Raw genomic sequence first — 23,636 nt, 5'->3', positions numbered from 1 at the left:
CCACCCTAATGAAAGGTTCGTCAATTACAGGCAAGGGATTCAGCGGACCTCTGCGACCATCTCCAGCTTTGCCAACTCGCTGGCAGGTGTCACAGGACCTACAGTAATTTGCTATGTCTGTTCCGACGCCAGTCCTGAAAAAATTCTGCATCACCCAGGATTTTGTCTTTGTTATCCCTAGGTGACCAGCTAAGAGGATCTCATGAGCCACTTGCAGTAATTGTCCCCTGAACTGCACTGGTACAATGAGCTGCCTTTTGAGTGGCCCCACCCTACTGTCACTGTGGGAAGTGTTCTCTTTATACAGCGTCCCATTGTCCCAATACACCTTGTGTTTATCTCCCTCTGTGGGAGGGCTGGCAGCTAAATCTCTCAGCTGCCCCAAACCAGGGTCATCCTGCAGGGCCTGCTCAAAGGCGGCACTAAAAGTCCCAGCCAACTGTTCTGTGGCAGACTAGGACAGCTGCTGAGGCTCCGAAGTGGCTGAGTCAGAACAGGTGGATAGGGACACTTCCACTTGCTCATCCCCGATGGACTGCTCCGCTGCAGCCTTTGCAGCACTGCGAGTGACAGGCAAAACCGGTACAGCAATATTATCACATTCCACATTCCCATCACTTGCATAAGATATATACATCTGTGTTACCTGTGTACTGTAAATACACCTGCAATCCCTTCCACATCCCCTGTCTTAGCAGAACTGTCCCCACACACCCCACTTCCCACCTCCCTCTGTCCATCCCCAATTGGATTGGGCATTATACAAGCATCCTTATGCAGTACCTCGGTATGTCCAGGGAGTTCTGTTGGGATGGGTTAGTCCTGTGAGCTTCCATGGGGCACATAGCACGAGACCAATCGTCCCAGGTCTGTGCCTAAAAAAACATTTGTAGGGATCACCGCTGATACCCCAAATTCTCTTACTCCACATCCCGATCCCCAATCAAGAAAGACACGAGCAAGGGGAACATTGGGACTCATCCCCCAAACTCCAGTGATTGTGAGACTTTTGCCTGGAATAAGATCCTTGTCGTCCACTAGTTCGGGCCGGACTTGCGTGACATCTGCGCCAGTGTCGTGGAACCCCGTGGTGCACAGGTTGCCAACAGTAACAGCCTGTAGGTTGTCTGTGTTGCTCTTAGCACTCCTACTCGCCAACAGCATGGATGATGGGTGGCTGGCAGGCTTGCCAGGTGGCCTTGACTTCGTCTTCTCAGGACAGTCGTTACTAAGATGTCCTGGCTTGCCACACGCATAGCGTGTGCACACGTCTGTAGGTGCTGGCTTGATTCCGGCAGGTCCGGGTGCTGGTCTGTGGAAGCGTTGCTTTGCCGTGGACGAATATTTCTCTCTTCTCAAATGGGAGAATGAATAGCCATGTGGTTCAGGTGTCACCTGGCCAAGATATTCATCGGCTAAGTCTGTGGCCTCGGCTGCTGTTGCGGGATTGCGCTCCCCCACATACTTTTTGACGTCAGGGTATTTGTGGCACAGTTCATAGAAGTGCTCTAAGACCATCAACTCTCTCACGGCCGCACAGGTGACAACAGTCGCTTCGTCAGCCCACTGATCTAAAGACCTGTATAGGTTGCTCGTCGTATCAGCAAAGGAGCCGGCAGGTCCCTTTTCCATGGACCTAAACTTCCTTCTGTAGACCTCTGGCGGCAACTGATATTTTTTAATAATAGCGTCCTTAAGGGCCTGATAATCATTGTCCTTTTCAGGTGGCAATGCCGCATGGGCCTGCTGGGCTTTGCCTTTCAGCCCGGGTGTCAGGTACCTGGCCCACTGCGACTCAGACAGTTTATGGCAGACATCCTCAAAAACTACAACTCCCACAATGCCCTGCTGTAGGCTGATACCTGTATGCTGTTCGGGCATGCTGGGAGTTGTAGTTTTGCAACAGCTGGAGGGCCGCAGTTTGAGGATGCCTGGTTTATGGTAACGACATGTTTTCTCAAAAGACCACAAGAAAACCTCAATGTCACAGTTCTCATCCATAACTGGAAATTTGGTTCTCGCAACTAGAGGTATCTCTCCGCCCACCACGGGTCGATCTGACTGCTGATGCTGCAGCTTTACCATCTCCAGTTCATGCTTTCGGGCAGCCTCACGTTCTTTCCCCTCACGTTCTGCAGCCTTACTGATGAACCTCAAGTACATCTCAGGACTGGACTGGCTTAACTTTTCCAGCATTGCTTGTAATCCAGTTGAGTGTAGAAAAGAGGAATCTAGTCCAGGGCTGCTGTGCTGTTATGGTCTCCCCGAAGTTGTCGGCAAAAGTCCAATAAGGTCAGTCCGGGAATCCACACCCGGCTGGGCTGGGGCTGATTGCTCTGATTTCCCAGGCTCAGCACTAGTTCCCTCCTGCTGGGGGGGTATCAGACACAGCTGTATTCCGAGGGGGTGAGACTTGATCCCTCAATGCACATAACTCCTGGATAAGGACAGTCTTATTCTTTCCATATACATAAATGCCATTTATGCTCGCACAGAATTACGACATCAGCGAAGCTCATGGCGTCATAATTCACTGATTCGGCCATTATTGCCAAACAAAAGATAGGACAGAAAACAAGAGAAAGGGGAGGGTACTGTTCATGAATTATCACTCTATAAAAACGAATGCACTGTGCTTTGTCTTCCAGAACGGTTCCGCCCAGGTTTCAATCCTTTAGTGCAGAGTTACATTCATAACTTCATGCACTAATGTTCTAAGCATACAGCACATCCCACAAGCTGCAAACCCGTCACAAATTACCCGTATGCTGGCGGATACTGCCTGGGACAAGTTTGGTTAACTTCCAGTTAACCTTCTACAGGCACAATTCGGTATACTGCCACCACGTGATTTAACGGCACACGAACAGACTACTGGTCACTCACCCTCACGCAGAGCAGGGAATGAACCAGCTACCGCTTGCTGACCGGTTGCAATAGTTCAGCCAAGCAACAAGCAAAATAGCATTTCTCACACTAATGGTAACGTTACTCCCCTCAGATGCAGAATTAGTTAATTCCTTTGCTTAGAACATGGAAGACTTAGCAATTAGGATTTTTCTATCTTTTTAATAAAAGGTGGAAAGAAAAAAACAGTGCATATATATATCTACAGAAAAAATTACCTATTCAAGACAATAATTCACAACAGTTAAAATAAACGGGATAACGGATGAAAAGTATACTTAGGTTTCTCTAGTTCAGTCCTTGAAGTCGTTGTACAATCCGATTGGTACAATATCAGTGGACCCTGATCACTGACGTTCAGAATGCAATAAATCCAGGTGGTAAGGCAGGGTCCTCATAATATCCTGCCAGCATCTTTTAACAGTTCTTAAACAGGAGGTGCCAGCAATTCTGCCCACCAATTGTACGAACGTGTGAGCAGAGCTGAGGAGGTGTCATCAAGGTTGATGACCTAGCTAGGGCCATCCCAGAATGTCATTATTCTGGCAGAGCCCACAACTCGGTGGTACCATTAAACACAGATATGACATTCAGGTATTAATGACCATTATGATTTTACAAGTCTAACAAGACCAAACTTGACACTGCTGGGACTTGTGGTTCCCCATGACGGCTTAAAGCTGGCTTTTCAGCCTTCCAAAGGCACCGCAATGGTCCACCGAGGCTGAATCCGGCCTTAGTCAGCGCAGATTATGCATGCAACCCGAGATATGAAAAATGACTGCGTTCCTAAATGGTCGACCGGAGGTCGCTTTTAGAGTTGAGCAATCATCTGGAAGTTCAGGTTTGGCCGAACTTCGCAAAAAAGTTTGAGTTCGGAACCCGAACTTGACCCCGAACTCCATTGAAGTCAATGGGGACCCGAACTTTGGAGCACAAAAATGGCTCTAAAAAAGTCATGGAAAGGGCTAGAGGGCTGCAAAAGGCAGTGAAATGTGGTTAAGAGCATGGCAAATGCTCTGCAAACAAATGTGGATAGGGAAATGACTTAAAATAACATAAAATAGGTAAAAATAAAAATCTTGATCTAGAAGAAGGTCTATATGGAGTAGGATATTGAGGAGGCGGTAGATGTGGCGGTGTAGGTGGAAGCGGCGCTGGAGGAGGAGGAGGTAGCCAACACTGGTTTTTGTTTTTTTCATTTTATTTTTTGTTTTGTTTAAATTTGGGTAGACCCCCAAAACATTGGGAAATATAAAAAACAACACAAAGAGAAAGTGCGCTGGAGTACAACAATGGCTGGGTGAGGCCGGTATACATGCTATTCTTCACAAGGTACGGACAAGTCCTGTGGGATCCCTGCCTGGTTTATTTTAATGAACGTGAGCTTATCCACATTGGCTGTGGACAGGCGGCTGCGCTTGTCTGTGATAACCCCCTCCTGCCATGCTAAACAAACGTTCAGAGAATACACTGGCTGCAGGGCAGGCCAGCACCCCCAAGGCGTAAAGGGCAAGCTCAGGCCATGTGCCCAATTTGGAGACCCAGAAGTTGAAGGGGGCAGACCCATCAGGGAGTACGTGTAGGCATGTGCACACATACTGCTCCACCATGTCGCACATCACCGTGACGTCCATAATCCAATTAGATATCTTCTGTATCAACTTTCGATGTTCTTTTATGCACCTACCATGGTGATCACGGGTAACAGGGAATCAGGGTTCCATGCCGGAGAGGGAGCCTTAGAAAGGGATACCACATCCAAGGGAGGTCAATAGCTGAAATCTGATTGGGTGGAGATGGTGGGACAAGTTATTAAAGCAGAAAAATCGAAGGAAGGTAGGAGGCGTGCGGCAATTACTCGCACAGTCTGGCCAGCATGTGCAAGGTGGAGTTCCACCTTGTCGGCACGTCGCATATGAGGTGAGCGAGAAGGCCGAAGTTACGCTTCAGTGCAAACAGGTGAGCAGCAGCAGGGTGAGAATGCTGAAAGTGCGCACAGACGGTCCGCACTTTCTGTAGCAGCTCTGACATATTGGGGTAATTTTTCTGGAATTTCTGCACCACCAAATTCAGCACATTTGCCAGGCAAGGGATGTGCGTCAAACCGGCTAGTCCCAGAGCTGCTACGAGATTTCGCCCATTATCCAACACCAACAGGCCGGGCTTGAGGCTCACTGGCACCAACCACTCATCGGTCTGTTGTTTGATAACCGTCCACAGCTCCTGCACCGTGTGGGGTTTGTCCCCCAAACAGATACGTTTCAAAACTGCCTGCTGTCATTTACCCCTGGCTGTGCTGAAGTTGGTGGAGAAGGTGTTACGCTGTCCGGATGAGGAAGCAATAGGAGACAAAGAGAAACGCTCTGCAATCCTCGTGGTGGAAGGACATGCGCCAATCTGCTATCCGCCTCAGGCCCAGCCGCCACTGCATTTATCCAGTGTGCTGTTATGGAGATATAATGTCCCTGACCATGCTTACTAGTCCACGTATCCGTAGTTATGTGGACCTTGCCACAGATGGCATTGCGCAGTGCACACCTGATTTTGTCCCCCACTTGGTTGTGCAGGTAAGGGATGGCTCGCCTGGAAAAGTAGTAGCGGCTGGGCACAACGTACTGTGGGACAGCCACCGCCATCAGATTCTTAACTGTCTGTGTCCAGACTGAATGACAGCATTTCAAAGGCCAGGAATTTGGAAATGCTGGCATTCAGGGCCAGGGATCGTGGGTGGTTAGGGGGGTACTTCCTCTTTCACTCCAGTGTTTGGGAGAAAGACAGCTGAACGCTTCCATGGGACATTGTGGAGATGCTTGGTGACTGAGGTGGTGGCATTGCTGCCACATCCTCTGTTTGCGGGGTGGCAGGTGCCACTGTCACTCCAGAAGGGGATGAAGAGGCCGAGACTACAGCAGAAGAGTTAGCAGGAGGAGCTAGAGACCTTTCTTGGTTTTTGAGGTGTCTACTCCACTGCAGCTCGTGCTTTGCACTTAGATGCCTGGTCATGCAGGTTGTGCTCAGGTTTAGAACGTTTATGCCTCGCTTCAGGCTCTGATTGCACAGCGTGCAAACCACTCGTGTCTTGTCGTCAGCACATTGTCTGAACAACTGCCACGCCAGGGAATTCCTTGGAGCTGGATTTGGTGTGCTCGGTCCCTTGGTGCGGTGAGCAGTAGTAGGCTTTCTGTCTAGGGGACGGCCGCTCCGCTTTTGCACCCTTCTCCCTCTTTTGCTGTGTTGATGGCTCTGTACGACCACCGCCTCTTCCTCCGAACTACACAGGTCACTCGCATTACCTTGATTCCATGTGGGGTCGAGGACCTCATCTTCCTCCACATCATCTTCCACCCCTGCCCTCCTTGTCGGTCTGTAGACTGCAAAAAGCCGCAGCAATTGGCACCTGTGTTTCGTCATCATCCGAGACGTGCTGCGGTGGTCCTCCCATGTACTCATCCTGAGACATAAGTGGTTGGGCATCGGTGCACTCAATCTCTTCCACTTCTGGGGCAAGGCTATGTGGATGGCCTTGGGAAACCCTGCCAGCAGAGTCATCAAAAAGCAGAAGAGACTGCTGCATGACTTGGGGCTCAGACTGCTTGGCTGATTTGCAAGGGGGTTAAGTGAAAGACTGATGGCCATGGACTGCAGGTGCCAACTCTGATATTTTAGCAGGGGACTGGGTGGGAGACAATGTGAAGGAACTGGAGGCACTGTCAGCCATCCAATCTACTATCACCTGTACTTTTTCTGGCCTCACTATTCGTAGAGCCACATTCGGCTTTACCAAATTACGCTGAAGGTTCTGTCGCCTACTAACACCTGAGGAAGGTGTTTCACTTGGGCGTGGAGCTGGCACAGATCGACCACGTCCTCTCCCTGCAACAGGAGCTCCACCAACACCAGCAACACCATGACCAGGGCCACGTCCCTTCTTTGACGCTCTCTTCATTTTTTGCGAAGTAACAGACTTTTTTACTAAATTAAGTTCCTTGTGAACAATGCAGAGCAGGGTTTTTTTTAAAGGCAAAAATAGTTTAATGTCACCCAACAATGGAACAGACGAATTTTTGAAATTTAGGTCCTTGTCACCTAGGCAAAGCAGGGTTTTTTGGACTGGAAAAATTAGTTAATTTCACCCAACAATGGAACAGACGAGTTTTTTAAACTTATTGCCCAGTCTGCTATGCAGTGCAGGCAGCAAAGGTACTTTTATTGCCAAAAAAAAAAGTTTTTTTTCTCACACACAATGAAACAGATGGATTTAACTGAGATTATATTTCACTCTCACAAATTAAGTACAGGGGTTTTTAACATAAAAAATGGTGGATTTGTCACCCCTACAATGGAACAGATGAATTTGCTGAATTTATGTGCCTGCCTGTCACATGTGCAGGCCTCAGAGCTACTTTACACCCAAAAATGGGAATTTGAAGCCCAAAAATGTAACAGCGGTATTTAATGGTTTTGTTTGACTGACAGGAATGCAGCATAGGCCGCAAATGTACTTTATAGCAACAAAAATTTGAATTTTTCACCAAAAAATGTTACTGCAGTATTTGGCAGTTTCATTGGACTGTCAGAAATGCAGCACAGGGCAAAAAGGTACTTTATTGCCAACAAAAAGGGTTTTTTTTTAACCCTAAATGAAACGGATGGATTTAACTGAGATTATATTTCAATCTCACAAATTAAGTACAGGGGATTTTTACTTAAAAAATTGTGGATATGTCACCCCTACAATGGAACAGATGGATTTGCTGAATTGATGTGCCTGCCTGTCACATATGCAGTGCAGGCCTCAGAGGTACTTTACAACAAAAAATTTAAATGTCACCCCACAATGGAACAGATGGATTTAACTGATTTATATTTCACTCTCAGAAATGCAGCACAGGAGTACTTTACAGGAAAAAAAAATGGGGATATCTCACACCCTGGGTCCCTGAACTCTATTATTTTCCCTTCCCCTGGTACATATGCAGTGCAGGTGCACTTTAAAAATGGGTATATGTTGGCCACTGAACTGCAAGAACAGGATTAAATGATTTTCCCTGGCACATATGCAGTGCTGTTGCACTGCTGTTGCACAAAATGGCCGCCGATGCCCACCTAACTATCAGACGGATTAAAACTTTTTTCAGTATCACTGGGCTCAGGGCAGGGTACAAAAATGTTGCATTGCACCCCCAAAACAAAAAACGCTGTCGATTGCGGACTTCACACCAAGTGCAGATATCAGTCTTTCCTAATCTCTCCCTTACAGCAGCAGCATCCTATCCCTACAACTAGTAAGAACAGAGTAACGTGCAGTGCTACGTGACTCCGGCTTATATAGAGGATGGGTCACATGCTGCACTTCGCCAATGACAGCCATGCCATTAGTAGGCATGGCTGTGATGGCTTCTAAGGACACACTAGTTAAACGCTTGTCGATTGGCTGCCCTGCAGCCTTTCAACAAGCGCCATTAAATCACCGAACTCAAACTTTTACAAAAATGTTCGGGTTGGGGTCCGGGTACAAAAAACCCTAAAGTTCGGTACGAACCCGAACTTTACAGTTCGGGTTCGCTCAACCCTACTCGCTTTCACATCTCTACCTGGTATCCTGCTGGGATTGTAATCATAAGGTCTGACTCGTGCTATTCCAGGATCTAATATTTTACGATAACCCTTGGCAGGAGGCTTTTGGAGCTCATGTCCTTATCTTTATGACCGGGAAGTGTAATTTTCTATTAACTAGGAACAGGGGCGTAGCTAGAAATGATTGGGCCCCATAGCAAAAAAAATGTTAAGGGCCTCCCCTTCCCGGATCTCCCACCCCCGCATACCTCTTCCGGCTAGGTTGAGAGTCGAATGGGAAAATAAGACTTGGTTCTTTGACACAGCTGAGGCAGCGCAAGAATGGATTAAAGAAAAGATAAAAATCTGAGGAAGCAAGGCTTTGGCTTGGTCGGGAGGGAGCAATGCAAGAGAGAGGGCCAGGTTCGGATGTTATCCTGGGCCATTCAGGTAGGGTAGGTTAGGGAGGGGTTTGTAACCTGTTGCAGCGTTTGCTTCTGGGTAGGAGGTACACAAAGGGGAAATATTATTATATACCTTTTATATTTATTTTTTTCTTTCGTCACGTTTCCCCCCTCCTCCTTCTCGTGGTCCCTCTGTTGTCTCCTCCCCCCTCCCTGTGTTCACATGATAGACAGGAAATAGATAGCTGCCATAATGAGATTGGATGAGACTAATCTCATGTAATATTAGGGGACTTAGTAGGGGAACCAAGAGAGTTGCGGTTTTCGATTCAATACATAGGATTCTACCAGCCATAGTCTGTCTCCAAGAGACATATCTGACAGGCGAGATGCTATTAGGGCTTAATAAGCCATCTTACGCGAGAGGAGTGAGTATAATGATCCATCGAAATATAGATATTAAAATAGTAAATACAGCTATAGACGAGGATGGTTGATATGTCTGTATCGACTGTATTTTGGAAGGCAGATCATGGATTATAGCGAATGTACCGTATGTTTCGCCCCATAAGACGCACTTTTACTCCCCCCAAAATGGGGGAGAAATGCCCCTGCGTCTTATGGGGCGAATGCTTGCAGTTTTACATCGCAAGCTGCGATGTACGAGCGAGCGGGGACTCGGGGAGGGACTGGGAGGAGGAGCTAGGGGCCGGCAATAGCGGCGGGGCGGTGCAGTCAGTGTAGTATAGCCCCGCCCCGCAGCTCCGGTATACTAATATAAGATGTCTTATTCAATTAATAGTTATTAAACATGCCCCCCAACTCCTAATAGTACCTTACATCCTAACAGCTTCAGTAGAATGCCGGCAGGCCGGGCGGGTGGCAGCGTAACTCCCTGATGTCACGTGCCTGCGCCGCCTACTTTATGAATGAAGCAGGCGGCGCAGGCAAGTGACGTCAGTGAGGAACGCGCCGGCCGCCCGGCCTGCCTGCCTGGGTTCTACTGAAGCGGTTAGGATGTAAGGTACTATTAGGAGTGAGGGGGCATGTATAATAACTATTAATTGAATAAGACATCTTATATTTGTATACTGGAGCGGCGGGGGGGGGGGATCTGTGGATGGCACAGTTATGGGCTGGGGGGGGTCTGTATATGGCACTGTTATGGGCTGGGGGGGGTCTGTGGATGGCACATATATAACAGTGCCACCCACAGATCCCCCTCTAACAGTGCCATCCACAGATCCCCCCCAGCCCATAAAAGTGCCATCCACAGATCCCCCCCTGTAACAGTGCCATCCACAGATCCCCCCCCCCCCCCTGTAACAGTGCCAGCCACAGATCCCCCCAGCCCATAACAGTGCCAGCCACAGATCCCCCCAGCCCATAACAGTGCCATCCACTGTTATGGGCTGGGGGGGTCTGTGGATGGCACATATATAACAGTGCCACCCACAGATCCCCCTCTAACAGTGCCATCCACAGATCCCCCCCAGCCCATAAAAGTGCCATCCACAGATCCCTTCCTGTAACAGTACCATCCACAGATCCCCCCCCTGTAACAGTGCCAGCCACAGATCCCCCTGTAACAGTGCAAGCCACAGATCCCCCCATATAACAGTGTCCGTCATCCACAGATCCCCCCATATAACAGTGTCCGTCATCTACAGATCCCTCCATAACAGTGTCCGTCATCCACAGATCCCCCCATAACAGTGTCCGTCATCCACAGATCCCCCCATAAGTGTCCGTCATCCACAGATCCCCCCATAAGTGTCCGTCATCCACAGATCCCCCCCATAACAGTGTCCGTCATCCACAGATCCCCCCCATAACAGTGTCCGTCATCCACAGATCCCCCCCATAACAGTGCCCGTCATCCACAGATCCCCCCCCATAACAGTGCCCGTCATCCACAGATCCCCCCCATAACAGTGTCCGTCATCCTCAGATCCCCAGTAATAGCGCCATCCACAGACCACCATTAGTTCCAAACCCACCAAACACACAGCATACCTTTTGGTTCAAATTTTTTTTTCCTTATTTTCCTCCCCAAAAACCTAGGTGCGCCTTATGGGCCTGTGCGTCTTATAGGGCGAAAAATACAGTATATATACACCCTCCCCCCCCTTTTAGACCAGATGTCTTATTAAAAATAAATGAGTTTGTGCATAGAGTGGGAGATAAGCCACTGTTAGTCATGGGAGATTTTAATAATGTAATGGATGCCCAAATGGATAGATGTAGATTAAACAATACCCAATTAACCAATACCAGGTCAAAACTAAGAGATACTACATTAGAACTGGGGTGGATTGATATTTGGAGGGAGATGAATCCTAAGTTAAAAAGATATTCATGTTTTTCTAAGACACATAGGAGTCTATCACGGATTGATTTAGTTTTTACTGATAATAAAGGTGCACTGGATGTTGAACAGGTTAAGTATGGAAGACGAGGGATTTCGGATCACAATTCAATTATTATAAAGATAAAAACACAAAAAAAAATAGAGGGATGAAGATAAGCATAGGTTGGATTAACATAATGGGAATTCACGATAAGATAAGATAATAAAAGAGATTAGGAAATACTTTGAGATTAATGAGGGGTCAACTGAAAATAATATAGTATGGGATGCCACAAAGGCTTTTATAAGAGGGATTGTCACTAAATACAGGAATATATAGGAAGAGCATAAAGAAAAATTATGGATTTAGAAAGTGAGGTGGAAAAACTTGAAAAAAATATATATAGATGACCCTATAGCCCAAAATTATAGAGAGTGGACAGACAAAGCAGCCAAATTTGAAACGGAGCTGCTTTTAATGGCGGAACAACAGAGAACTATGTAAGGGATAATTTCATACATGCACATATACCCGGCAAAAAGTTGGCAGCTTTGGTAGCAACTCCCATTAAAAACAAATATATCCATAGCTTGATAGACAAATCTGGCCATAAAATGACGGAACAATCAGCTAAAATAATTCTCCTTAACCCCGTTAGGACACAGCCTTATTTCACCTTAAGGACCAGGCCATTTTTTGCAAATCTGACCAGTGTCACTTTAAGTGGTGATAACTTTAAAACGCTTTGACTATTTTTAGGGTACATATGATTTTTGGTTGCTCTATATTACATTTTTGTGAGGTAAGGTTACCAAAAATTGAAATTCTGAAATTTCATCTCAATTTGCCATTAATTGTTGAGGAACACCTAAAGGGTTAATAAAGTTTGTAAAATCAGATTTGAATACCTTGAGGGGTGTAGTTTCTTAGATGGGGTCTCTTTTAGGGAGTTTCTACTCTAGGGGTGCATCAGGGGGGCTTCAAAAGGGACATGGTGTCAATAAAAAAGGCCATCAAAATCGGCCATCCAGAAACCATGTTGGTCCTTTCCTTTCCTAAACTGCAGTATCAGCGTAATAAATATTACGTTTTGTTTGGTTGTTAACCCTTGCTTTGTTACCGGAAAAAAACGGATTGAAATGGAAAATTGACAAAAATAGCTGTTTTGGCACCGTTTTTATTTATTATTTTTTGACCGTGTTAATCTGGGGGGTTAGGTCATGGGGTATTTTTATAGAGGAGATTCTTACAGACGCGGCGATACCTAATAAGTCTACTGTTTTACAATTATTTAGGTTTTAGACTATATTATCATTTTTGATACAAAAAAAAATTTTTGTATCTCTAAAGTCCGAGTCATTTTTTATTAATTTTTTTAGCCGATTATCTTATGTAGGGGCTAATTTTTTGCGGGATGAGAGGACGGTTTTATTGGCACTATTTTGGGGGCTATATGACTTTTTGATCGCTTGCTATTAAACTTTTTGTTATGTAAGGTGACAAAAAAAAAATTTTTTTTTTGGACTGTGTTAATCTGAGGGGTTAGGTCATGAAGTATTTTTATAGAGGAGATTATTACCGACGCGGAGATACCTAATTTGTATACTATTTTTAAATTATTTTAGTTTTTACAATTTTTTTTGGGTGTCTCAAGTTTGAGAACCATAGTTTTTTTATCCGATTGTCAGTGGCTAAATTGGGATATAAATTTTGTACTCCATAGAAGTGTGGTGCTCCCTGAAGCAACCAATAATGCAGAGGCCCGGATGATCAGGGCACGTGTCATATTGAGTAGTGGTGTCCTTCCGTATCCCCCTCCTGTGACAATCTGCACCTTTTTTGGGTCCGTCCCTTCTTTCCATTATGGGGGACCACACCTGGAAAGTGTTGGCCAGGGACGATCCGGGCGCCTCCAGTTCCCGAGGTACTCCGGCCTGCTCTTTCCCAGTCCGAAAAGATCAGGGCCTTGAGGACTGCCTCATAGAACGGAAGGAATGTCCCTGTGTTGCCAGCGCTCCGGGACAGCACAAAAGAGTTGTACAAGGCAACCTGTACCAAGTAGACCGCAACCTTTTTGTACCATGCCCGGGTTTTGCGCATGGCATTATATGGCTTGAGGACTTGATAAGAGAGATCAACTCCTCCCATATACCGATTGTAGTCGACGATACAATCGGGCTTGAGGACCGTTGCCGCGGTACCTCGCACAGGGACAGGGGTTATGCCGTTACCATGAATTGTGGACAATACAAGGACATCCCTCTTGTCCTTATATCTGACCAGCAACAGGTTTCCAGTGGTAAGGGCATGGGTCTCACCCCTGGGGATAGATACCTGGAGGGGGTGGGCAGGGAGGCCGCGTTGATTTTTCCGCACGGTCCCACAAGCGGACGTGGATCTGGCGGCGAGGGACTGGAACAAGGGGATACTAGTATAAAAGTTATCCACGTAAAGATGGTAACCCTTTTCTAGCAGTGGGGGAACATTCTGGGGGTTGAATACGAGAATCTCGCCCCTCGTACACACGAAACTTGTAAGTGTACCCTGAGGTACTCTCACAAAGTTTGTATACAGTTGCAAGAAAAAGTATGTGAACCCTTTGGAATGATATGGATTTCTGCACAAATTCGTAAAAAAATGTGATCTGATCTTCATCTAAGTCACAACAATAGACAATCACAGTCTGCTTAAACTAATAACACACAAAGAATTAAATGTTACCATGTTTTTAATGAACACACCATGTAAACATTCACAGTGCAGGTGGAAAAAGTATGTGAACCCTTGGATTTAATAACTGGTTGAACCTCATTTGGCAACAATAACTTCAACCAAACGTTTCCTGTAGTTGCAGATCAGACGTGCACAACGGTCAGGAGTAATTCTTGACCATTCCTCTTTACAGAACTGTTTCAGTTCAGCAATATTCTTGGGATGTCTGGTGTGAATCGCTTTCTTGAGGTCATGCCACAGCATCTCAATCAGGTTGAGGTCAGGACTCTGACTGGGCGACTCCAGAAGGTGTTTTTTCTTATGTTTAAGCCATTCTGTTGTTGATTTACTTGTATGCTTTGGGTCGCTGTCCTGTTGCAACACCCATCTTCTGTTGAGCTTCAGCTGTTGGACAGATGGCCTTAAGTTCTCCTGCAAAATGTCTTGATAAACTTGGGAATTCATTTTTCCTTCGATGATAGCAATCCGTCCAGCCCCTGACGCAGCAAAGCAGCCCCAAACCATGATGCCCCCACCACCATACTTCACAGTTGGGATGAGGTTTTGATGTTGGTGTGCTGTGCCACTTTTTCTCCACACATAGTGTTGTGTGTTTCTTCCAAACAACTAAACTTTGGTTTCATTTGTCCATAGAATATTTTGCTAATACTGCTGTGGAACATCCAGGTGCTTTTGTGCAAACTGTAAACGTGCAGCAATGTTTTTTTGGACAGCAGTGGCTTCCTCTGTGGTATCCTCCCATGAAATCCCTTCTTGTCTATTGTTTTACGTATTGTAGATTCACTAACAGTGATAGCATATGCCAGAGACTTTTGTCAGTCTTTAGCTGACACTCTAGGATTCTTTTTCACTTCATTGAGCAGTCTGCACTGTGCTCTTGCAGTCATCTTTACAGGATGGCCACTCCTAGGGAGAGTAGCAGCAGTGCTGAACTTTCTCCATTTATAGACAATTTGTCTTACCCTGGACTGATGAACAGCAAGGCTTTTGGAGATACTTTTATGACCTTTTCCAGCTTTATACAAGTCAACAATTCTTAATCGTAGGTCTTCCGAGAGCTCTTTTGTGTGAGGCATCATTCACATCAGGCAATGCTTCTTGTAAAAAGCAAACCCAGAACTGGTTTGTGTTTTTTATAGGGCAGGGCACCTGTAACCAACACTTCCAATCTCATCTCATTGATTGGACTCCAGTTGGCTGACACCTCACTCCAATTAGCTCTTGGAGATGTCATTAGTCTAGGGGTTCACATACTTTTTCCACCTGCATTGTGAATGTTTACATGGTGTGTTCAATAAAAACATGGTAACATTTAATTATTTGTGTGTTATTAGTTTAAGCAGACTGTGATTGTCTATTGTTGTGACTTAGATGAAGATCAGATCACATTTTATGACCAATTTGTGCAGAAATCCATATAATTCCAAAGGGTTCACATACTTTTTCTTGCAACTGTAGCTTCACGCCATACCTCGCCCACTTTGAGGGAACATACTGGCGGAAAATGAGTCTCCCCTTGAACGCAAACTCCCTTTCAGGTACATAGGCTTGTACAAATTTGGCCCCAAAGTGATCGATGACCAGCATGATTTTGTACAGGCGGTCATAGGCAGGATCACCTCGGGGGGGGGGCTGGACATGCTGCATTATCTGAATAATGCAGGCATTTCCGGATGGCCTCAAACCGGGAGCGTGTCATAGCCGTACTGTAAAGTGGGGTCTGGTAGAGGACGTCCCCACTCCAGTAATGCCTGACACTGGGTTTCTTGACTAGGCCCATATGCAGCACGAGGCCCCAAAATGTCCTCATCTCGGCTGCACTGACCGGCGTCCAGCCACCGGGCCTAGCCAAAAAAGAGCCCGGGTGTTGAGCAACGAACTGGTTCGTCTGCCCCACCATTAGATTTACCAGTTGGTCACTGAAAAAATGACTAAAGTCATATTCAGTGAAGCCCACAAAATCAGGAATCACGGGCTCAAATCGCGCTGGGGTATACCAGACAAGTTCACCGGCAGGGGGCTCCGGTGGATTTAACTGGTGTGCCGGAAAACTAGTACGAGCCCCAGAGCTGATCGTACTAGGGTGGGCCCCAGGGTCCCTAACATGGCGATCCCCTTGCTCCGCCTGGCGGCGTCTCCGTCGTCTTGGGGGCTCATCATCATCGCTAGATGATGAGGAGGACGCGGATGACAACAGGAAAGTGGGGTCATCCTCGTCCTCACTGGGACTCTCTGATTCGGAGGCAAGCTGGGCGTATGCTTCCTCAGCCGAGAACATCCGGCGGCCATAGGGGAGTGTGTGTCTGATTGTGTATGTGTGTGCATGTAAATCTTTATTTGGTCTGCGTGTGTGTGGGGGGGGCAAGCGGCAGCTGTGCTGTGGACCCCAGACACCCTACTTAGGGTGATGCAATCAAACTTTTTTTTCCCCACTAACTCTCCCTTTTATATCCCTGCCTAGCCCAACCGTTCCCTAGCCTTTCCCTAATTACCTGGCTGATCAGATGGGGGGTGCTGGGGCACAGATTGGGTCCTGGGGCAAGGATGGGTGCCGGGGCACAGATGGGGTGATGCTGGCTGAGATTCACACGTGCAGGCAGATTTGAATCGCCCGCCCACCTACCAATCAGAGGCGATCCTGAGAGGTGATGTCACATCACCCCTCAGGATCGCAGGATGGTGATTGGTGGTGTAAAATCACACCACCGATCACCATCCTGTTCCGGGTTATCGGGTCCTCAGAGACCCGAATAACCCGGAAACGCAGCAAACTGCAGGTCTGAATTGACCTGCGGTTTGCTGCGATCGCTGACATGAGGGGGTCCCAGGACCCCCCGGCGGATCTAGCCAAGGTGCCTGCTCAATTATTTCAGCAAGCACCACGTAACGTCATGTGTCCTGAAGAGGTTCAGGAATACTTTGAAGACATGTACAGTAGCAAGATAAATAAGAGTGGGGGGGAATTACAACAGTTTCTGGGTAAAATCTCTATTTCTATGCTAATAGCTGATCAAAGAGAAAGCCTAGAAGCCCCTATAAATTCGGTAGAGGTGGAGGCAATAGGATAACCAAGGATAACCAAGAATAAGACCCCAGAAATAGATGGGATTCCATTTGAAATCTATGTACAATATAAAGAGCTACTGATTCCGAAACTTCTTACAATGTGGACCGCCTCGCGGGAGATAGGGAAACTCCCAGATTCTGTAAGAGGGGCTTTGATGACACTTATTTTAACACCAGGGAAAGATTCAACATTACCGGACTCATACCATCCTATTTCATTAATAAACACTGATGACAAAACATTAGCAAGGATCCTAGCAAATAGACTTGGAAGAGTGGTTCTGGGGATTATTCATGAGGATCAATCAGGCTTTATGCCAGGTAAAACTACAATTGATAACATAATGAGATACTTTATGGGTACCCAACTGGAGCCCACAAATGTTGGAGAACGTATGATTGTAACTATAGACGCATCTAAGGCCTTCGATACGATAGAGTGGCCCTTTCTATTTGCTACACTGATGAGAATGGGATTTGGAGATAATTTTATAGACTGGGTCAGGATGTTGTATACTGAGGCCTCTGCAAGGGTAATATTGAATGGTGAGTACTCGGATAAAATAAGCATTGGCAGGGGGGTTAGGCAGGGTTGCCCTCTATCCCCTTTGATATTCGCTATAGCTATGGAACCCTTAGCTGACTTGATTAGACAAGATAAAGAAATTGTGGGTTTCAGGTTTGGGGCCCATGAGGAAAAAATTTCCCTATATGCAGACAACATCATGCTGTTTGTGGGATCGCATGATTCACTTGGGAGGATCTTTCAAGTATTTAAAGACTATAGCAACTATGCTGGACTGAATAGAAATAGGTCGAAATTAAAGAGAGGCAGGAACCGGTTAAGTATCTAGACAGATAACATCTAATCCTAGGGATTATGTACAGTTGAATGTACTCCCAAAATTACACGAGATGCGTAAAAGGATAGAGGTTTGGAAAAAATAAACATTTTGATGGCGGGTCGTATTTTGCTTGTGAAAATGTGTATGTTGCTTTCCTTGAACTACATATTTTGGAATGCACCGATATTAAAGAGGACCTTTCATCAGTAAAATTTTAATAAACTATCAACCCTACCTAATAGTGCGGCATCCACTGATGTTCCCCCTTTTTTTTTTTTTTAAATCGACCACCGAATGTTGAAATAATAGCCACGTTTGTTCTGCTGCAGCGCCTGTCACTCAAGCGCTTTTTTGTATGGGGCGTTGCTAAAGTTCTTTCTTTGCTATGGGCCTTGGCTGAGAGCTCAGCCAATCAGAGTGCTCCTCTCTCAGCCAGGCAGAAGGAGCTAAAGTTCTCGCGAGAACTTTAGCTTCATAACATCCTGTTGCAGCGAAAGATCAGATTGACCGGCCGAGGGACGCGACGGGTGTGGAAGCAGCAGTACGAGCGGCAGGGTAAGTATCATAATCATCCCCTACACATCGAGCAAATAAGTAGCTGCCACAGCACCCCACTGGCAACGAGCATTATGGGGGTATTAATCATGGACCCCCCACCGGCAATCAGTATGGGGGTCATGATCATGCCCCCAGCAGAAACCACCCCCCCCCCTCTGGCAACGAGCATTATGGGGGTCATAATCATAGACCCCCACCCCCACAAGGCAGACAGCAATAAGGGGGTCATGATCATGACCCCCCTGCAAACCCCCCCCCCCCTCTGGCAACGAGCATTATGCATTATGGGGGTCATAATCATGGACCCCCACCCCCACATGGAAAAAACAATAAGGGTGTCATGATCATGCCCCCCCAGCAAACCCCCCCCCCCCCCCTCTGGCAACGAGCATTATGGGGGTCATAATCATGGACCCCCACCCCCACAAGGCAGACAGCAATAAGGGGGTCATGATCATGACCCCCCCAGCAAACCCCCCCCCCTCTGGCAACGAGCATTATGGGGCTCATAATCATGGACCCCCACATGGAAAAAAGCAATAAGGGGGTCATGATCATGCCCCCCCAGCACCCCCCCCCCCCCCCGCCAACGAGCATAATGGGGGTCATGATCATGACCCCCCCCAGCAACCCCCCCCCCCCCTCTGGCAACGAGCATTATGGGGGTCATAATCATGGACCCCCACCCCCACAAGGCAGACAGCAATAAGGGGGTCATGATCATGACCCCCCCAGCAAACTCCCCCCCCTCTGGCAACGAGCATTATGGGGCTCATAATCATGGACCCCCACATGGAAAAAAGCAATAAGGGGGTCATGATCATGCCCCCCCCCAGCAAACCCCCCCCCCTCTGGCAATGAGCATTATGAGGGTCATAATCATGGACCCCCACATGGAAAAAAGCAATAAGGGGGTCATGATCATGACCCCCCCCAGCAACCCCCCCCCCCTCTGGCAACGAGCATTATGGGGGTCATAATCATGGACCCCCACAAGGCAGACAGCAATAAGGGGGTCATGATCATGACCCCCCCAGCAAAATCCCCCCCTCTGGCAACGAGCATTATGGGGCTCATAATCATGGACCCCCACCCCCACATGGAAAAAAGCAATAAGGGGGTCATGATCATGACCCCCCCAGCAAACCCCCCCCCCCTCTGGCAAAGAGCATTATGGGGGTCATTATCATGGACCCCCACCCCAACAGGCAGACAGCAATAAGGGGGTCATGATCATGCCCCCCCCAGCAAAACCCCCCCCTCTGGCAAAGAGCATTATGGGGGTCATTATCATGGACCCCCACCCCAACAGGCAGACAGCAATAAGGGGGTCATGATCATGCCCCCCCAGCAACCCCCCCCCCCTGGCAAAGAGCATTATGGGGGTCATTATCATGGACCCCCACCCCAACAGGCAGATAGCAATAAGGGGGTCATGATCATGCCCCCCCAGCAAACCCCCCCCCCCCCTCTGGCAAAGAGCATTATGGGGGTCATTATCATGGACCCCCACCCCAACAGGCAGACAGCAATAAGGGGGTCATGATCATGCCCCCCCCAGCAAAAACCCCCCCTCTGGCAAAGAGCATTATGGGGGTCATTATCATGGACCCCCACCCCAACAGGCAGATAGCAATAAGGGGGTCATGATCATGCCCCCCCAGCAAACCCCCCCCCCTGGCAAAGAGCATTATGGGGGTCATTATCATGGACCCCCACCCCAACAGGAAGATAGCAATAAGAGGGGCATGATCATGCCCCCCCAGCAAACCCCCCCCCCTCTGGCAAAGAGCATTATGGGGGTCATTATCATGGACCCCCACCCCAACAGGCAGACAGCAATAAGGGGGTCATGATCATGCCCCCCCAGCAAACCCCCCCCCCCTCTGGCAAAGAGCATTATGGGGGTCATTATCATGGACCCCCACCACCCCACAGACAGCAATGTAACAAACATGTAACAGCGTTTTAAAACAGTGAGCACTACCTCATAAATTCACTACATGATCCTACTATAGTTCTGCTCTTACAAAAAAATGTAATTGATAAGATGCATTTATTAAAAAAAAATTTTTTATTATTCTCAGATCTGAAAATGGATAATTCGTCTGATAAATTACCACCAAGTGTTTTTGCGGCAAGATCAGAAAAAGTTAATTCACAAATAAAAATAAATGTTGATAATGTATTATCATCCTATCAGGCTGGTCATTGTTTATCCAATTTATTTTTTTTTTTAATTTAATAGTTGGAGTGGCTAAAGAAACGTCTTCAACAGAAGTACGGGGTCACCAATAAATCTGAACCGTGTTTTCCAGAAAACCCCACTCGTTCCACATTAGATAACAGTGTTGGGAGCATTGAAAATGAAGAGTCGGACAGTAGTAGAGTTGGAAATAACCAATGGTGCACGTGTACTAACTGTAAACCGATGCCAACCGCCATAGAATCGATCTGTTGTAAAGAAATTTCCAATATTGAACCGTATGTAACTGAAACCGGTTGCGTAATTGAACATGAATATTTCCAACAATTTTGTCAAGATCGCGGAAGGGTGGAGGTGTCCATGCGGGCAATTGGAGAAGTGCTGTGTCCCCCTCCAGATAAAGAATTGAACAGGTGTTCTTATTCGTGTATTTACTTCCATGAAAACAAAATCTGCAACATTTTGATCTGAACACCCAACCATAGGTTTACCTAATTATTATATTGTCTAATTTTTTATTCTATATACTTTTTTTTATTTTTTAGGCTACTAAGAAAAACAGCATATCGTGGCTTTACAGCTTGGATACATGGCTATCTTGGCGTTGGAAGAAGACGTCCTATTTCTTCTTGTGCAGTGACGATCATAAGAGAAGTTTTTCCTGACCCACTTCAAGATTATTGCGGATTTCTAATGTTCAGAGAGGAGCCTGCAGAGTATATAGCAATGGAGTAACGTCATAATATATTATGAAAAGACTGTAAAATTATCTAGTTATGTAATAAAGTAACAATTTTAGAATGTATCTTTTTACTTTTTATTAATAAATTCTTTGAAAGTTACAGCATAATATTTGGCTATTGAATGTTCAGAAACAATATTATACATTGCAGAAATGTAATATTTACAGAAATTATAGTCAGATTAAATAAAAAACACATATAATATTTTATTATAAAAAAAAAAGGCCTCCTCCATATCCCCTCAGAGTACCTTCACACTTGCGGAATGGAACTTGGTCAGGCTATCTGGGCAGGTGAAAATGATTAGGGATCTGCACAGCTACTTATAAGGTTTATTGCAGAGATGGCCCTCTGTCACCATTGACTATAGGCAGACCAAAGTGTACTGCAATTCAAACATTCTTTATTGTTAGTACCTCAAGCTCTCGCAGTGTGACGCCCCCGCCTCCATAATTTTCAAGAGTGTTCAGATTTATAAAATAACAAATTTTCATTCAGGCTATTGTTCCGATGAATGGCCATGTCGCTAGTGTGAAGGGACACCAAGCCTTTACCAAACCTCACACAAAGTTTATGGATATTCCTTACACATCTGTAAGAAAGCGGTATATAGTAAACTCCTTGTCAACAGGAAATAGCTAAAATCTCGACAAAGATAATGTTTTGTAATACGCAAAAATGTCAAAGATAGAAAACAATTATAAATTAAAAAATTGTTTAGCTTTCTGACATTTCATTACAGTTATGCAAAAGATATCCATAAAATGTATATAATATGTTATTTTTTATTTAATTTTTTAAAAATATCAATTTCTCATAAAAAACATATTGCCATTATTTTTATTAAAATAAATTTCAAATTAAAAGGATGATATGGTAGGTCCAGGGCAAGTCCGTCAATGTGGTTCCTCGACTGTCAACCTGTGGACAAAAGAAATGGTCAGAATATGAAAGGTACTGCAGCGCTGTCTCTGTGAGAGGAAAAGGGTCAATCAAGGGACTGTAGCGACATTATAAGACTGTCAGTGAACACACCTTGGAGTCTAATCGGATCCCCTTGACTCCACGGCTGGCAGGAAACTTGTTGTTCCTTCCCGGGCATGTCCGACACGCTGGTACAGTTTACTGTCAGGCTGTGGACAAAAGACATGGTCAGAATATGAAATGTACTGCAGCGCTGTCTCTGTGAGAGGAAAAGGGTCAATCATGGGACTGTAGCGACATTATAAGACTGTCAGTAAACACACCTTGGAGTCTAATCGGATCCCCTTGACTCCACGGCTGGCAGGAGACTTGTTGTTCCTTCCTGGGCATGTCCGACACGCTGGTACAGTTTACTGTCAGGCTGTGGACAAAAGACATGGTCAGAATATGAAATGTACTGCAGCGCTGTCTCTGTGAGAGGAAAAGGGTCAATCATGGGACTGTAGCGACATTATAAGACTGTCAGTGAACACACCTTGGAGTCTAATCGGATCCCCTTGACTCCACGGCTGGCAGGAAACTTGTTGTTCCTTCCCGGGCATGTCCGATACGCTGGTACAGTTTACTGTCAGGCTGTGGACAAAAGACATGGTCAGAATATTAAATGTACTGCAGCGCTGTCTCTGTGAGAGGAAAAGGGTCAATCATGGGACAGTAGCGACATTATAAGACTGTCAGTGAACACACCTTGGAGTCTAATCAAATCCCCTTGACTCCATGGCTTGACAGCACTTCTCCTACACACAGGTATAATGTCTAAAAATAAAAAAGTAAAGTTACATTACATATAACAACAACTTTTGATTGAAAAAGCATAATGGTCACTGCCTTGAGCCAGATCTACTTTTGCTATCCTTACCCTTTGCACTAGTAGTGCAGTCCCGTCTCGATAAACGAATATCAACAGATTTAACTAAAGTAAAATAACTAAACAACAAAGTTAGTTCTCGTAACATTCTAAAAACTAACTTTTTACTGAACATGAAAGTAACGGAAAAGCAGGATTTATTTCTTTTTCTGAATTTTTATTTTTTTTCTTGAACCCAGATGAACTGTATTAGTTTTTTCGAAAACGTGACCAATGTTGCCGTAGAATGTCTTCCTTTTTCGGGCGTTCTACATTAGCAATGTTGGGTGGAAGATCAGGTGTTCGACTCTTCCATTCTGCTGTGATGTCTCCTACAGCTAACTTCAAACAATCAACTAAAATCGGAGTAACATGTTCAACACTCATTGCTTCATAAACGTTCTTCACCATCCAGTGTTTTTTTCCCTTCGGA

General features: G+C 46.1%; 2 long non-coding RNA genes across 2 annotated transcripts; one reads left to right on the top strand and one right to left on the bottom strand.

Annotated features, from left to right (window-relative positions):
- Positions 1–5,769: 5,769 nt before the first annotated feature.
- On the top strand, positions 5,770–22,589 carry LOC121004659. The gene is made up of 4 exons (XR_005779803.1): positions 5,770–5,782; positions 13,014–13,020; positions 14,903–14,909; positions 22,391–22,589. It is a non-coding gene; the product is annotated as an uncharacterized LOC121004659 (long non-coding RNA).
- LOC121004658 lies at positions 22,400–22,936 on the bottom strand. The gene is made up of 3 exons (XR_005779802.1): positions 22,832–22,936; positions 22,620–22,717; positions 22,400–22,505 (listed from the first exon to the last, which is right to left on the bottom strand). It is a non-coding gene; the product is annotated as an uncharacterized LOC121004658 (long non-coding RNA).
- Positions 22,937–23,636: the final 700 nt, after the last annotated feature.

The sequence above is a fragment of the Bufo bufo genome, chromosome 6 (genome assembly GCF_905171765.1).
Source record: "Bufo bufo chromosome 6, aBufBuf1.1, whole genome shotgun sequence".
Taxonomy (NCBI): domain Eukaryota; kingdom Metazoa; phylum Chordata; class Amphibia; order Anura; family Bufonidae; genus Bufo; species Bufo bufo.
The sequence above is the reverse complement of the archived record's forward strand: the minus strand, read 5'-3'. Positions and strand labels throughout refer to the sequence as shown.